Genomic DNA, 16,531 nt, shown 5'->3' with positions numbered 1-16,531 from the left:
CTTGGAAATATCTGTGAAACATTAAGGCCAGACTGAGAAAGAACGCTTTCTACTCAGCATCCTGTCAAAGCTATCTGATTCAGTAGTTAAATAAGTTTAAAATAATGGCCTTCAGAAACATTTCAGTTGATTTACTGTAATTTTATTTCTCTTTTCAACTCTTTTAAAAACAATAATGTTTTGATGTAGTTTAACATCTCATGGCTGAAAACCGTTTCAGGCATTCTATAAAACAGTCCCTGTCTATGAAATATAATCTTCTTCCTACAAACCATTAAATCAATGAGTGATTTTATATACATGTGTTATTCCAGGGACTTTTTGGGACTATTTAAATTCTCACTTAATGTTTTGCAGAATGTGTATGTTTTAAGTACACAGGTAACTTGTCACTATAATGCAAATTATTAACCCAACTATATAAAATTAACAGGCTAGTGGTAGCAGAGGACTGTATACAGGGTACTTCACATCTATGCGTAGCTTTTGTAAAAGTATCACAACTTTTTAAAGTCAAAGCAGGATACAGGTTACAGGACACAACAGGATTTTTTTTTGGCAAGTAGAAATTTGCACTGAAGAGGAAAAACAAATAAACAGATCTTGAATTTATCAAGATTTGTTGAACAAAATGTGTGACACTTCATACAAGTTGTACGAAGAGTGTTTTTCCTTTACACATCAATTCAGAAAAAGGAGTATTACATAATACTGGGAGTATGAGCAGCAAGGAGAACAGCTGAAAGTGACATTTAACAGTTGTTGATAAGAGAAAGCATTGTTACTAATGTACCTGGCTTTGAGAGGTGGTTCTCTGAGTCAATGCCATAAGTCCTCTGGAGTGACAGGGTAGACAGCTTATGTGGTGATGTTCAACTATGGCAGTGACTAGTTGTAGGAGCTCTTGGTGCAACAGAAAGATAATTAGGGCAGTTGGCAGAGCTGGATGGAAGAAAATCTGTTTTTGAAAGTGATATAAGTGATGTAAGTGCTTCTTTCTCCATCTGGCTCCATAGACTTCTGATAGTCTAGGTGGGGTAGCAGGCCTCTTAACTATTTCCTCCTGAGTTTTGGGAGGTTTATTCTTTTTATTCTGCTCCCCACGGGGAGCTGAGTACCCTGTGGGTAAGTGGCTATTGAAGGCAGAATCAAAGAGTACCATAGCATTTTCCTCATTCTTGGCGATAATGTTTCCCACCACATCCAATGTGGAAATTCTCCTTGGCCCTTGTTTTGTTTTTAATATATTTGTAAAAACATTTTTCTATTATCTTTTACAATAGTGGCCAAATTAAGTTCTTGTTGGGCTTTTGACTTTCTAAATTTCTCTCTGCACATTCTAGTAACATCCCTGTACTCTTTCCAAATTGCCTGACCCTTCTTCCAAAGATGTTACCATTTTTTTTCTGGATTCTTAGCAAAAGCTTCCTGTTCAGCCAGGCTGGTCTTCTTCCCTGCCAGCTCATCTGCGGGGAACAGCCTCTTCCTAAACCTTTAAGATTTCCTTCTTGAGGGGTGTACAGACTTCCTGGAACTGTTTGCCCTTCAGGCTGTCTCTCAAGAGAGTCTCCCAAGCAATGTCCCAGGCAGTCCAGTGAGCTCTCCAGATGTCCAAGGTAACAGTTTTGCTCACTCCCCCACTCCTGACTTGAGTTGAGAGTTGAGAAGGAATTGAGAATGAATTTGCCAGTCTTAAGCCTGATGCTCGTAGGTAGTTTGCCATTTGCAAATAAGCTTTAGATGTGGGAGAAATACAAAAATACCACTTTGTATCTGCAAAGGTGAATATTACAGAGCTTCATAGAAAATATTGGTTGGTAAAAAATGAAGTCTTTCTAGATACTTTCATGCTTAAGTATAGAATCTTGGGTGAATAGGAAGACCTGTGCAGATTGGCATGTCAAGCACTGAAAGAAAATGGAGAGCTGTGCTTGTTCAGACCAACAAATTCGTCTAATCTTGGCCCTGAACAGGGTCACTGGCAAGCATAGCAGAGCCTAGAGGTAACTGATTGCTCTGGGAATATTAAAACAAGCTACTTTCTACCCTAGATTCTAGAGGTAAGTGTATGTAAGTGTTGACAGACTTTATTGCTACATATGTACTTTTCTTCATTGACATAAAGAAAGTGTACTTAAAGGACTCCACTTTCACATCATAAGGCCGTATGTTTCTTACCTAGCATTAATCATCTGACTGATAATTATAATGACTGTTTTTCGTACCTGAACTCCTTTGGGAACAGGCTGTGGGTAAAGTGCCTTATCCTTCCTAGGTCTTTCTGTTCTATTAATTTCATTGAGAGTTAGGCAACTAATTACATGCCTGAAAACCTTTGATAAGCTAGGTCTTTGTCCCTGCAAACAGATGCTGTGCTGCTGATAGTATTGCAGCAGAGCGAAGCTACAACATAGATGGTTTTGTATGTAACTAAGGAACTGGACCGAAGTTTTTTTCTGAATGCCCTACAAAGTACTCTGCAACTTGGTCAAGTTATTCAAACTCACCAAGTCCCAGTTCTTCCCTAGCCATTTTCAGTTATTAGCATCTGTATCATTTTAAAACATGATGGTAATTTATTGAAGTTGTCTACACAATAAAGGACCAGAAGACTGCAAATTAATAGATGAAAAGTAGATGCTGAAAGCATCCTATTTTCTGTGTTTTCACTTGGCTTTTATACAGCATATAAATGCATACTTCTTGACTGGGTTGAGAAACAAAATACTTTATTGGGACAATGTACAGTAAAGATCCTATTTGATGTCTATCTTATGTGCCCTTGACCCTTATAATAAAAAGTAATATAAGTCCCTTCTAGTGATCTAGTCTTCCGCAACTCCAGACTGAAAATTATTCTCTCTGGAATTTTTTTCCCTGGTATTTCTGGCTCCAGACAGCAAGAAGTATCTTTTGTAGGAGAGTTTGGGGGTGATTAAATGTGTAAGTCTGCTGAAACACACTCGATTTCAACAGTAATCCACCAGGAAGTCTGTGAGGGTTTGAATTTTATTACCTTAGTGAGTATACAGCTAAAATGGTTTTCTCACCTCTTACTTGTTATTTTCTAGCTGTTATACTACAGAACAGAACCTGATTTTTGTAATAAAATTTAGATTGTGTGCAAAACTCTAGATTTGAAATCAGTAAAAAGCATTTAATGATGAGTGACAGATGAGAAATAACTCCTTTTTAAACTTGGAGGATCTGAACGAGGCCAACAATTGTAGGTGTCCCCTAATTTTAGAAATGCCAGTAATTGTGATTTAAGCAGAGAACAGGGATGAGTTTGTTTAGGGAAAATATGCCTTTCTAAATAGTCAGCTCTTTAAAAAGCCTTTTAAAATTAATTTAAATACAAGGTTTAAAAATGTAACACAATACCTTTTTTTGCGAATAACTACTCATTGCTTCTTTCTTAAGGAATCTATCATCTGTATGATTGATATAGTCAGTGCTGTGTTTGAGCTGTGATCATGACAACCAATTCACGGTAAGCTGCAGACAGGTTAATATGGACTAATAGTGAAGTACAGAATACTGTATCGTGTAATCGGCCGAATGGACTCACAACTTGAAGAATTTTCATATTTTACTGCTAATTAACACATATCTCTAAGTGCTGAATTGAGTATCTTAAGGAAGGAAACTATGCACAATGGAACAAATACTGAGGGAAGGACTTCTCTACCTTCCTTAGGCTCAGCTGAAGTCATGGTCTGCAAACGTTGCCAGCTGCTTTTCTTCTCTCCTCACATCACCTGCAGAGCCTGGGGTGTCTGTGCTCCAGTAGGGATCACCCCACACTTGAGGTTTTGAAATCAGTGAATTCTATACTCCAGTTTTGGAGTCATCTGGAATTGGTGGAGATTGGCCCAGGCCTTCCTCCAACATGTGGTGCTGCTGCAACTCTAAGCTACTGAATCCATTTGAGGCTTAATGAATTGATGTAATTGATGTGGTAAAGCTTGCACCATGTGCAATTCCAAGAAATGCTGCCTCTGTAAAAATATGAGATTTTTTTTCCAATAAATCATAACCATGTTTGGTTTAACAGTGCAGCTTCTTTTTTTTTAAAGGCTGAGTTTTTGTACAGGGGAATATAATCTCTCACTCATTACTCACAAGTAGAATTCAACTTGTTGATTACTCATAAGATTGGAAAAGTTAGGATCAAACTCAGCATGTCTGATGCAGAAATTTGCTCAAATGCCTCTTAAAAGCCTAAGGTTAAACATATATAACTAGCATCTTTCTTCTGTAAAATAACTATCTTATTAATGAGAATTTCAATTTTTCTGAACTTGTTTTTTGTTTTTTTTTCTTAATCATTTTTATGCTTCTTATTCTTCCCTAGGTTGTTATCCCACGTTATAGTCCCCACTGTAGAGTTTTTTTCTTCATTTTGAAGAATGACAACAAATAAGCACTCTTTGTTGGGTTACAGACCATCAAAATAATGCTAGTAATATTTGTGTTCAGAATCATTCTTCAGTAAAGTCCTGTGATCTGTAAAATTAAGTATGTTCCTTCCCTCAGTACACTCACAAAATACTTTAAGAGCTTAAGTTTTTCTAAATTACACTGACATTTTGATTATGAAACTTCCTCTCAAGAGAATAATTAAACCAAAAAGACACATCTTCAAAGACAGTTTACCCTTAGTGGAGTGCAGCTAGCTGAAAGCAAGACTCATATATACACAGCTGATTTGTATTAGCAGATTACAGCAGGTGCAAAGTAAGTTCTTTCAGAGTGACTTGCAAAAGAAGAGATTCAGGCTCAGACATTTTGATTTGATTTGCTATGGGTTAAAATACTTCAGGTCAGCAACACTCAGTAACGCTTTAAAGCAGGCTAAGACTTCCACTTTTGTAAGCTCTCAGTGACTTGCTGTTCTGAACATGTGACTACAGGTGCTCGTATTTAAAGGATAATGACTGAACCAGTATCAGTGCAGACATAATATTATACTGCTCCCGTTTTAAGGGAATGAAGGCATTTATGTGTAGGTTCAACAGAGTAGCTGATGAATATAATTTGATGATTGTGTGTATTACAAGGCAAAAGAAAACTTGTGCCACCTTAGCATTATGGCCTTGCATGTTAAGGAAACGTAATTCAGTGTGAACACATAAAGGAAACGCATTTCATAAGGAGACCTCTTACGTTCTATAGTAAGAAGAAAGTCACTCAAACATCAATTTCTTAAAAATTAGAAATATAAAAGTTATTAGGACTGGCAGGTAACATTAGTTATTAATGGATATACACAACAGGAGAAGAAGAAAATTTAGATGATTCCCTATGGCCACAGAATATGTGAAAGGAGTAGGCATAGAAAATGTGCCACTACATCTTAGGCACCGCAAGCCTGAACAGCACAGAGAAGCCCAGAGCATTGGAGCTGTCCTCATGGCTGGAGCTGCAGGATCACCTGTGTGTGCTTTTGTCCTGGTGACTGCACACCTCTAGTTGTTCAATGTGCTTTCATACTTGTGCTTTTGATGTGCCTGACCCTATGCCTTATTTATGGTAACGGCTTCAAATGCTTTCCTGGGAACACAATTATTAAGCAATAAGCTTTTTTATGGATGTTATCCTTAGACCATCTGAGAGCTTCATGAATATTAATGTTCCTCTGTTCTTTACTAATAAGCTGGTAACACGATCCCCATCTTACATATGAAACAGAAGTTCAGAACACTATAGGTCAAAAATCACCTGTGAATTTCTTAGTCCTTTGGTGTATGGAGCCCTGCCAAATCTGCGTGGGGCAGGCAAAGGTGTGTGCATTTGTGCTAAATGCCATCAGTGCCCAGCTGGATCAGTGCATGAGCCCTGACTAGTCTGGGAGTGCAGGAGTATTAGGACCTTCTGGTAATGAAAAAGATGTGAGGTAAAATAAGTTTTTTTCTCTAACTCTTTTTATGGTGCCTTCTCTTACTTAGACCTGGCAGTAGGGTTGTGTGTTTCCAGTGGTGTAAGGAAAAAACTTCTGTTATTTGGGGAGCTGTTTCTTGGAAAGGCCACTGAGATACTCCTGGAGGGGAGTCTGAGGGCAGCAGCAGAGTTGGTGAGGAATGTGTGTGTGTGATATTGTATTTTAGTTGCCTTTAACCAGTTAATGGGAAATATCAAGTATGGATTGCTGTATGGAAATGAAAAAACATGGAGGTAATCCCTCCTAAATTCAGGGAACTTTATTCTTTTGGGGCTCCTTTTCTGAGGATAAGTACTTGATATTCAAACACTACCTATGATTTTATTGTGTCTGATGTAATTTGATATCCAAAAATAATTGTGAGGAAATGCTAGGCGGGAAAGCATGTTTCTTTTTGTGAGAGGATGAAGGGAACGGGGACCTGGACTTCTACTTGCTGTAAGGAGGCCCTGTCTGCTCCTTTTAACTTTGGAGGATTGCTCTAGTCCCATGGTTTTCTGAGGTATACATGGGTTCTTTTGCAGTTATCAGTGTAAATCAGCCTATTTTCCTGTGGTCTTTCAATTTCTTTCTTCTCCCTCATGCCTCTCCTCACCCCCTATTTTCTGTCTAACCGTTTTTCTCGGCAGATCTGACTTATAGTCCTGGGTAGTCCAGCTGCCCAACTCCTAGTAATTCTTTGTTGAAACTTTGTGAACCAAGTTTATTTAGGTCTTGTGTTTTTGTTTTATGAGCTTGCAGTGCTTTAAAAATTTGAATGACAGACATTTTCTGATGATGGTGAGAGCTAACTGTCAGCTTGAAATCTTGTTTCAAGGTGTAAGTGTATTAGAAAATTTCAATGCATTAGGTGTGTGCTTTCCTTAGCAAATCAAAGTATCTTTATCACAATTTTCATTTTCTGAAGTTTCTGAATTAATTTTCTTGAAACGTTTAGCCTGAAGGAGGTACCTGATAGCAAATATGCAATCCGAAAGTTATAAAGTTGTGTTAAATTCTGAACTACAGATGCAAAGGTATTTTTAGAATTTTTACTTTGGTATGATCAAGTAAGCTTGACAATGCTGAGCTCTTCTGAATAATTTCACGTGTGGACTTTCTGAAAAGAACAAATTAAGGAAGTTTACTTTTGGGAATCTCTCTGATACACCTTTGTGGCAGAAAAAAAATCTTTTCTTCTGTGTTCATGACTTCATGCTGCATCCTATAAGCTGTTCAGTTTTTCTCTATTGGATCATGAAATCTAACAGTGGAAAAAGACTTCCTTTGTTATGTTATCTACTGCACCTTACCATCAGTATAAAATTATTCTCTATTGTACTATTACTTTGTTCAGTCTTATCTAATCCATGTCAAAGCCCATCACATGGCCTTTATATCAATTCCTTTGAATGACAATGTCGAAGTTCTAAATGATGAGAACTATCATACAGGTTTTATATTTGAGATAGAAAGAAGTTCTTGACCTTAAATTCTTAATGAAAGCTTCTTTACCACATAAAACAGCTTTAAGCTCCAGATTTTTAGTTAGTACTTTGTTTTCATGTTATATTTACCTCAAGGACAGATTTTTCTGCCAGTATTCTGTTTCCATCTAATGAGCCTAAATCAAATTTAAATTTATGAAGGTTTTTCTTCTTGTGAATTACTCAAGGCAATGTAGGAAAGACTGTTTTTTCCCACAGAAATTCTTTGTAGTTCAAGTTAAATTGTGGCTGTCTTTTATTTGTTTGTTCTCTAACAAACTACTAGTTGTAACAACTGGGAGGTGTTTGAACCTTGGTGAATCTGACAATCGCTATGACTTTTTTGTGAAAAATGCTATATGAAATACTGTGATATGGAGAAGGCAATTTTTAGTTATTTTGAATTATTCTAAACAAGGGTATATTCACGTGAGTATTTAAGGTGTTTACTGCTTCTCCTGTACAGTGACTTTAAAAATCTCAAATTGTTATTTTTTGCTTAATCCTTCAGCCTGCTATTCATATGACACTAGGATGTGGATTTTTGGGGTTTAATCTTTAGCTAAAGGTTTTCAAACTCAGTGATGTGTGTGTATTTTGATTTTTCTATCCTACCACTGCAGACAAAATCCTCAGATGTATTTTATGCTCCTTCAAAGATATAATTACTCTTCTTTTCCAGAATCTATATAGAATTTTTTCAGTAATAGCTTCTTACTACTTCCTCTTGCTTTGTCCTTTGTATCTCTCACCCTTGGCAGCAAGAACAAGCTCACTACAATGGCAGCTAATAGACGCAGCTCATATTGAATTTCTTCAGTTTTCATTACATCTCCAAAATATATTTGGTGAACCTCTTGAGATTATCTTAGCTGTGCTTTCAGTAATTACAGTGGACTCCAGGGCATACAGCTGATTGAGGTGGAAATGGGATGTGAGTCTGTGTATTGATCACAGTACAGAGAAACCTTTAATTCTGGATCAAGTAGGTGAGGACTAAAAGTTGTTGTGTAGTGTAAGACATCGTGCTCCTGCTGTGCAACTGACAAAGAACATGGAGATAACATTAACAAGAGTGGACAATTAATTTTTAAAAATGCTATTCCCTTGATTAATCCTTAAAGAAATACTACTTTTCTATTGGCACCAGCAGCCAGTGGGCCTCTTGGTCTTTACAGGGAGCTTATCTGTTAGTGAAGCACTGTCCATAGCAAGATAATTTCTGTAAGGTAAATGATTGAGGATTAACCCTTGTTAACAATCAGCTAATACTAAATGTAAGCACATACGTTAAAGGTATTTGTCTTAGCTGGTAATTATAGCGTTCCCTGGGCCTAGGAGAGTCTAGTCTACTCTTCCGAAAAGCAAGTGTCTAGAATAGAACAAATGAATGATGAAGTTTCAAATCTTTTTAATAGCTATAAACAGTCTGAAATGATAAGCTCCTATGTAGATTTCTGTAACTATAAAAGCAATTTAAAGGAATGTTGTCTCTAAGTATAATAAATACTATTTATGCTGATACATATTCTGTAGATATATTAGTATTACTGAAACATACTCAGAACTGCTGCACTGGTTTAGATGAGAAGGACAGAATGGTTGAAGTCTAAACTCATCTGCTCTTTTATTATTATTGTTAACTTTTTTTTTATACTAAATTTTGAGTCTCTGTAGTCCATGGTTATATGTACGTGTTAGTAAGAGGAGCAAAGGAAATCTTGTTAAGTGCTTTGTTGCACATAGGGGGACTGATGTAATGACTTAAAAAATATTAAACAGAAAATAAGTTATCCAAATCTATAATAGCCTCTACCAACGTACCCATTTTTGAGATGTTAAAATTCAGTGCTCATGTAGTGGATTTTTATAAAATTAACTTTATCTGAGGCTGATGGGGCTCCAGAAAAATTTCCAATGAAAAGTGATGGAGACTCTGTTGCTCAGATGAGACTGTAAACTGATAAATATACATTAGAAAGCAATCATTGAGAGATGGGCGCTAATAGATCCCCTCCATTTCTGAATTTTGTGCAGTAACTGCCAAGATAACAATCAAATTAATTACTTACTTGATCTAAACATGTAACTAGATTTTTATTTAGGTTTTCTCCATTAACATGACAATTTCCTTCTTCATGGAGTACAATAACCATTTAGATCTTTTAAGTGCCGTCATGTACAAGGTTCAATTCATTTATCTTTCAAGAGATAGCTTTTTATAGCCACCTTTCTTTTTCGGGGGCTGAAGTAGCTTTTATTTTGTGGCTTCTGCAGTAGCTCCAAATATCCTAAGGCCTTACAAGTCTTTCTCCTGACTGTCAAATGAATTGTTTGATTTTAGTCCTAGTATGGGCTGGTATTTAGGTACTGTATTTCAATACAACTATGGTATGTGAAGGATGAGACTTGATGTTGCAGGATTCATCAGAGTATGGGTAAAACTTGTAAAGGCTCAGCCATTTTTGTTCTTGTAAAACTTGAAATGAGTGCTTTGTTTTTCTATAATTAGTTCTTCCCTTGTCTTGATTCACTGTCGGAAAAGTGAACAGTCAGTGCTCAGAAGAGGTGATTCTCTGTCTACTTTTAGCATCAGTTCACCACACCTTGAATATTGTGTGCAATTCTGGGTTCCACTGTTTTGAAAAAAAGATATTGAGATCCCTGAAAGCATCCAGGGGAGAACAGCAAAGCTGTCAAAAGCACTGGAAAGTATGTCCTTTTGGGGAAATACTGAGGAAATTAGAGTTTTCCAGCTTGGAAAAGAGGATGCTGAGAGGTATTTAATTGCTCTTTGCAGTTTTTTTTGAGGAAGGGAAGCACAGAGGGAGGTACCAGGCTCTACTCCTGGGAATTGATGGCAGGATAAATTGAAACAGCATGAAGCTGCACTAAGGGATGTTCAGGTGTGACATTAGGGAATATTTCTTTACTCAGAGATAAGCAAACAATAAAAGAGACTTTCTAGAAAGGTGCCTAGTGCTGCAGGCCTATCGGTGATCAAGAGGCCGTTTGACTGTGCCCTCATTAAATGCTTTAACTTTCAGTTAGCCCTGAAGTGGCCAGGCTGCTGGACTTGATCTTTGTAGGTCTCTTTCAACTGAACCATTCTATGTCATACATGTTATTGGATGCAAGCAAACCTTAGTAATTGGTGTGACTGCTTGCAGCTTTTTAAATGTTATGGAATGCCTTTCTGAAATATTGCACGGTCATAAATATGAGAAGACGTTCTGACCTTCCCTGATCATCTTGTCAGACAGCTGGACTCAGTGTGCAGTGTTCAGATAAACACAAAAAGCACATATTTTTGCTAAAATGAAGCTAAATTTCCTGTCATTCTGCTTCTTTACCAGCACCTATCCTGCTGTGTCAAGCTGGTTAACTGAGTTCCTATGCAGACAAGTGAGACTTAAAAGGAAACGGGAAATTGAGGCTGGAAGAAAAATGGCACTCTCTGAGGAGATGGAATATTGATGAAACTGTGTCACTCAGGTGTTCTTAATTGCAGTCAGTAGAAGTTGAGTTGGTGTGAATAATAAAATCCTGCAGATGGACACAAGGTACAAAGAGGATAGTCAGAGGGCCTGGAGAAATAAATTATTTAAAACTCAAAATACTGGTTTACATTGTATGCTGTAGCCATATTGTCTAAGTCTTCCTGTTTCTTTACTAATTTTTTTAAACCTGAATATATGTTAAGCTAAAGGTCAAAAAGAGATTTATGACCAACTAAAAAATCAAGTTAAAAATCTCCTTGCTGTTTAGAAAAGAAAAATATTTCTAGGGAACAAATGTAATAGTGAAATACCACAACTGTCTTGCAGTCAGTGCTTTTTCAGTACAGGCTAAATCGGTGCGAGGTATTTAACTTTAGTTTAGTAACCATCTTGTTTATTAAACAGTGATGTGGTATTTAAGGTTGCCTGTATAACTCAAGAACACAGCTGTTCTTAGCAACTACTCAGTGGTGTGAGTAAAATCCAGACAAATAATTTTTGACTAATTCTGGTTATCATGAGACACATCATGCAGTTTTCTTCTGGCCCCTCTCTGTATAGGGTAGGAGAGATGATTGTCACAGAAAAATGAAAGCAAATGTAAGCAGAAAAGTCATATCAGCTCAAGCTGAGGATCTGTGTCTTGGGATCTTCTGCTCACAGCTGTGGCTGTATGTTGGTGTCTGTGAAAGAGGAAGGGGAGGGCGAACACAGGTTGTGTCTCTATCCTTCATGTATTTTCACCTATTTGTTAAGCAGAGAGGGCAGATGTGTAATATACTTCATTGGGAAGGAATGGGTATAGGTCTGAATTATGTGCTACATGTCTATAGGATTGTTGGGTTTGGAAATTGTCTTTTCATTTTTATGATAACATATTGCTTCTTAAGTAGCCTTCCTTTCTGATACTTTCAAATAAGACTTTAGATACTCTCTTCCCCTTTTTGAAAGTCTTTCTTTCGAGGGATAAAAAAAAAAAAACAAAAAAAAAGCCAACAACATCAACCTAAGGAAACATGTACAGTTTTAAATTTGGGCTTTTGATCAAATTGGATTTTCTGTCAAAGTCTGGCATAAGGATTGGTAAATCTATTTTCGAGTGATAGCAGCCAAATAGCAAAAATCAAGGGGATTATGATTGGTATTTTTAGCATGCCGGAATTAATCTGAAATCAAGGCTTAAGGCACTGAGTTAGAGTAAATTTTTTTTATGTTGAAAGTTCATATATGATGATAAGAATGTTGGAACTAAAAATATGTACAGTGAAAATTGTTCAGTTTGCCAAGGAAGTAGATTTTAAAAAGAACTTGAATGCCACTGTATGACACGCCTATCCGTACGTTAGTAAGCTTAACAATGAGAACTGTTATAAAAGAAATGCTATCTATTTTATTATTGGCCTCCGATGTCAGAGACAGGTGTTGGTGGTATGGAGTAGAAGTTGAACCTTCCTGCCAATATTCCATTACGTTTTGTTACTGTGCAACAGATGGCACAGAGGGGCGGTTTGTCAAAGTGACATCTGACATGGAAGTGTGTATGAAGCAAAGGTGTGGAATTGGCTTCCTCCTTCTGGGGAAAGAAAATGCATTAACTGACATTCACTGTTTCTTGCTGAACTTTTGTGGAGACCAAACAGTGGATGTGAACACAGTGAGATGGTGCATTTCAGAAGTGGTGACAGGGACGTGAAAGACAAGCCATGCTGTCACACAGTGAAATGAATAGCATCTCAATCAGCTCATCTACATGAATTGGCAGGTTATGGCTAGCGAACTGTTGGAAATGATGGCAACAGTGGAATATCGCAAAGTTTGCACCAGGTTGCTCCATGAGTCCTCACACAGCAACAGGAAGAACAGTGCTTGCATATTTGTCATTGAACCTATTGAACAAATACAAGGCTGAAGGTCAGTTTCCAGGATCACATCGTTACTGGTGATGAGAAGTGGTATCAGCCCTATGGGTTGGAATCGGAATGGCAGTCCAAGGTGTAGTGACAGGTGAATTCCCCATCAAAAAAAAAGTTCAAGACATAGCTCTTGGTGGGTGGAGCAATATCCACTGTCTTTTGGGTTAGGAAGGGATTGATCCTTCTGGATTTTCTAGAAACTGAACAATCCGTTGACTCTGGCTACTACATTGTGATGCTGCCTGAGCTGTAGGCTTGAAATTCCAGTCAGGCCAGAGAAGAAGATAACTTTTCTCTTGCAATATGATAATACCAGGCCCATATCAGTTTGAAGACAGTGGAACACATTACTAATCTTGGCTGGACTATCCTACCACACCTGTTGGATTTGGTACCTTCTGACTTCTATCTATTTGGGCCAATATAAATTGGACTGTGTGGGCAACGTTTTCCTAGCAATAATGCCATCAAAGCAGCTGTGAAACAATGGGTGACTTCCACTGGTGCTGTTCATCAGATGTGAAAATGCACAGATAAGGGTGATGACTGTGCTGGAAAATAGCGCTTTGTATCTGGGAATTTGCTCTATGAAATAGTGTTATTGTGCTTTTTGTATCTGTTGTAGTTTCCAAATAGGATACAAATAGGAGGCATTACTTGCAGAGCAACCTATGTATAATGCCTTGTGTATATCTCAAAAGCTTGTAAAAGCTTGCTTAAGTTGCTGACTGGACTTTGACTGTGTTTTCAGATATAAAGAACACAAAGGATGTGTTAGATACATACTTCCCTGGAGAAGTGAGGTTTAGGATGAGATTATTACTATTACACTTACTGCAACAGGAACAGATAGATCCTGACCCATACTTCCTAAAAAAATGCTTAGTGCAGTTAGAAAACCATTTACCATTTGTCTTGAATATAAACATTGTCAAGTTTTGTACTTTTTTTTTTCCAGACAATGCGTTCTCTTGTTTGCCAGCTTTTCCTCATGACTTTACTTTATCTCACTGAGACTTCTGAAAATTTTTGCTGTTTTGAGTATGCTTAACAACTTCTGAGAGAGTTGTTCATTGGAAAGCATCCTAATGTTCCTAGCGCTGCACAGTTCAGGTCTTTGTTTTAAGCATGGTGTGGGAGTATGAACAAAGATGTTTGTGAAGCTGTGGTAGCTAGGAGGCTGAGAAGATGTTTGGACAAAACTGCTGCATGTGCTGCCCCACAGGAAGACAAATAGAAAAAAAATAATAATAACACAGCCAATTCTTGAGAACGCAAAGGATATTTTTCCTTTAGATTAACGTGAAAGTCATTAGCAGGTGGTGTAGTTTTAACACAGATGTGACCACAGATGAAGTAGAACGGAGATTTTTACCTCTACCTTTGGGGTTATGATGAACAGTTTTTGGAGGATACCATTAACAATAACTTATTCTAGCATAATGCTTAATTTTGTTTTCCCATTTTCTTAAAATATAATCTGCAGCATACAAATTAAATGTGAGTGAATTTTATTCTTTTTGCTATGGTTCAGATCCCACAGATTGTATATATGTGTTAATTGGTTGAATTATTCCTGTAAATTTTTTTTAAGTGCCCCCAGGACTCTCTGACTGCATTTAGAAAAGACTGCCTCCAGTGGACTTTGGTCTAGATATGAGATCTTTCTTATGAAAACTTAATCAACTACTTGTAAGTGTTCTAAATGCTGAAGTTAATATTCTGAGAATAGCCAAATCATTCATGCAGTTTTCTTAGAGAGCAGAAGTTTCATTTGTAAGTGTTCGCGATGGTGTGTTCTCAAAACAAAGTATCAAAGTAGCATTGCAAGTCTGTGGCGTGCCTGTGGCATTTTGAGCACCTCATCAGGTGAAAAAGCTTTGTGACAAGATTGCTTAAACAAGAGCAATTTCAATACGAAGGACAATTAAATCTATAAGAGCCTCCCAGCATAAAGAAAAAGCTCAGGAAGGATGTGACAGAAGCCTAAGAAGCTGTGAGCAGCATACCCAAGAGAGGTGTTCTTGTTTCTGACTTTGCAACTCCTTATGGTGCAGATAATTAAAGATCGGGGCAGTGTACTGGGGAAATATGCCTCCCTTGATGTTTATCTGTGACTGTGACTAACACAGTTAAAATTTTAGCTAGATGGGTCTTCAGTCCGAGCTCCTATGGTTGTTCATCTTCTTATGCAGATAGGCTCAGTTACAACTGTGGATGAATGAAAATACTGTTTCTTGAGTGATGCACTTAAACAGAAAGAAGATGTCGTACAGTGTTGGGATTAGAAGGAGAAGGACTTGTGAAGGAGAAAAGAAAATGAGTGCAGCAAAAGCAGAAAATAGTTAAAATTTACATTTCCTGTTAGTTCTGTGGACTTTCAAATAAATAAATCATTTTAGACTTAAATTGTACTGCAAGTTAAGCTGGAAGAGTGCATTAAAGCCCAAGTGAATACATGTGATTAGTGGAACAGGGCTGGTCTTCCATCTTCTGAAACAGTTCCCTACAGTGCCCTATATTCCCCTTTCCAGATACCACGGAGATGCAGCCTTTTTGTGCTGTGCGGTTTTTAAGTTCGCTGGCTGTCAAAACTGCGGGGTGTGCTTACCAGCAGAAGGCTCTTGTTTGGTGTTAATATTAAATATTGTGGTAATAGTGCCATATTAAATTGCAGTCTTCTATGCTAAAGTAACAGCAATACTGCCATAGGCAGTATATCCAGGCTCTTTTCCAGTTAGCTTATAGACGAGCTGCCTAAAATTATTCTGGCATTTCTATCCCTGTGCTTGTTCAAGCACTGCTTGTGCTAGATCATGCTGTGGTAGCTCTTTTCGTAGAATGAAACACTGAACTTACTTCACGTAGCTCATTCAACAGGGAGCTGCATGAACTGTATTTTTTTGTTCAGACTGGTGAACTGTAAGTCTAAACAGGTACCAAACCCACACAGTTGTAACTTACTGTGGTTTTAAAAAATCCTCAAACTGCTTTCTGAAAAATTTTTGCTTTCAGATACCTGAGAGAGTGTGAAAGTGTTGTCTGCAGCAAAATAAATAAATAAATAAGATTGTGGATTCCCTTGCTTTCTGAACCTGATGGGGAAGGTCTGGAATACCTATGGAAGTGCAAAGGCAATATGACTGCCTTTGGATTTCAGAGGAGTGACTTACAACTCAGATTTCTACCTGCCTCAGCAATTCCCAAGCTAGTGTACCAATGCTGGCTAGCTCCTCAGGAATGCTTGGAAACTTTGTTCTAGTTGCTGGACTGAGAACTCTAAATTCATTTCGTGAGTGAGCGGTTTGAGAAGAACGGCTCTTAGTAAAGAATTTCAAGCACCTTCATAAATGCAGTGCTGGATGTCTGTCTCAGCCAACTTCCTAAATTTTTCCTTTCCTGCCAGAAATCCTTTCTTTTCTAAAAATATTTACTTGACTTTGCATATTGCTGTCTAATCTATATACGGATGTTATAGTGCTGATTTTAAAATTCCAGCTGGTACAGGGTATAAGAATGAGTTCTAAAACGGTGCCTAAAGCACTTCAGAACACATTCAGAGCACGGTATGGCTTCTGTACAAACCCCTGCCTCCTTCCACTAACCACTACTGCCTTCCTAATCTTCTAGGGCATTTAGTACCCTCCTCTTATCCTAAGTAAAACACAATTGCTGGCTCTGATATTCATTAAGTGATAATCCAGATTA

General features: G+C 37.6%; 1 long non-coding RNA gene across 1 annotated transcript in view; it reads left to right on the top strand.

Moving 5' to 3' along the window:
- Nucleotides 1-16,531, top strand: part of LOC146544274 (uncharacterized) — a 272,682-nt gene that overhangs the window by 58,276 nt on the left and 197,875 nt on the right. The gene's annotated exons all lie outside the window — the stretch shown is intronic.

The sequence above is a fragment of the Meleagris gallopavo genome, chromosome 5, assembly GCF_905368555.1.
Source record: "Meleagris gallopavo chromosome 5, MGAL_WU_HG_1.1, whole genome shotgun sequence".
NCBI lineage: Eukaryota > Metazoa > Chordata > Aves > Galliformes > Phasianidae > Meleagris > Meleagris gallopavo.
The sequence above is the reverse complement of the archived record's forward strand: the minus strand, read 5'-3'. Positions and strand labels throughout refer to the sequence as shown.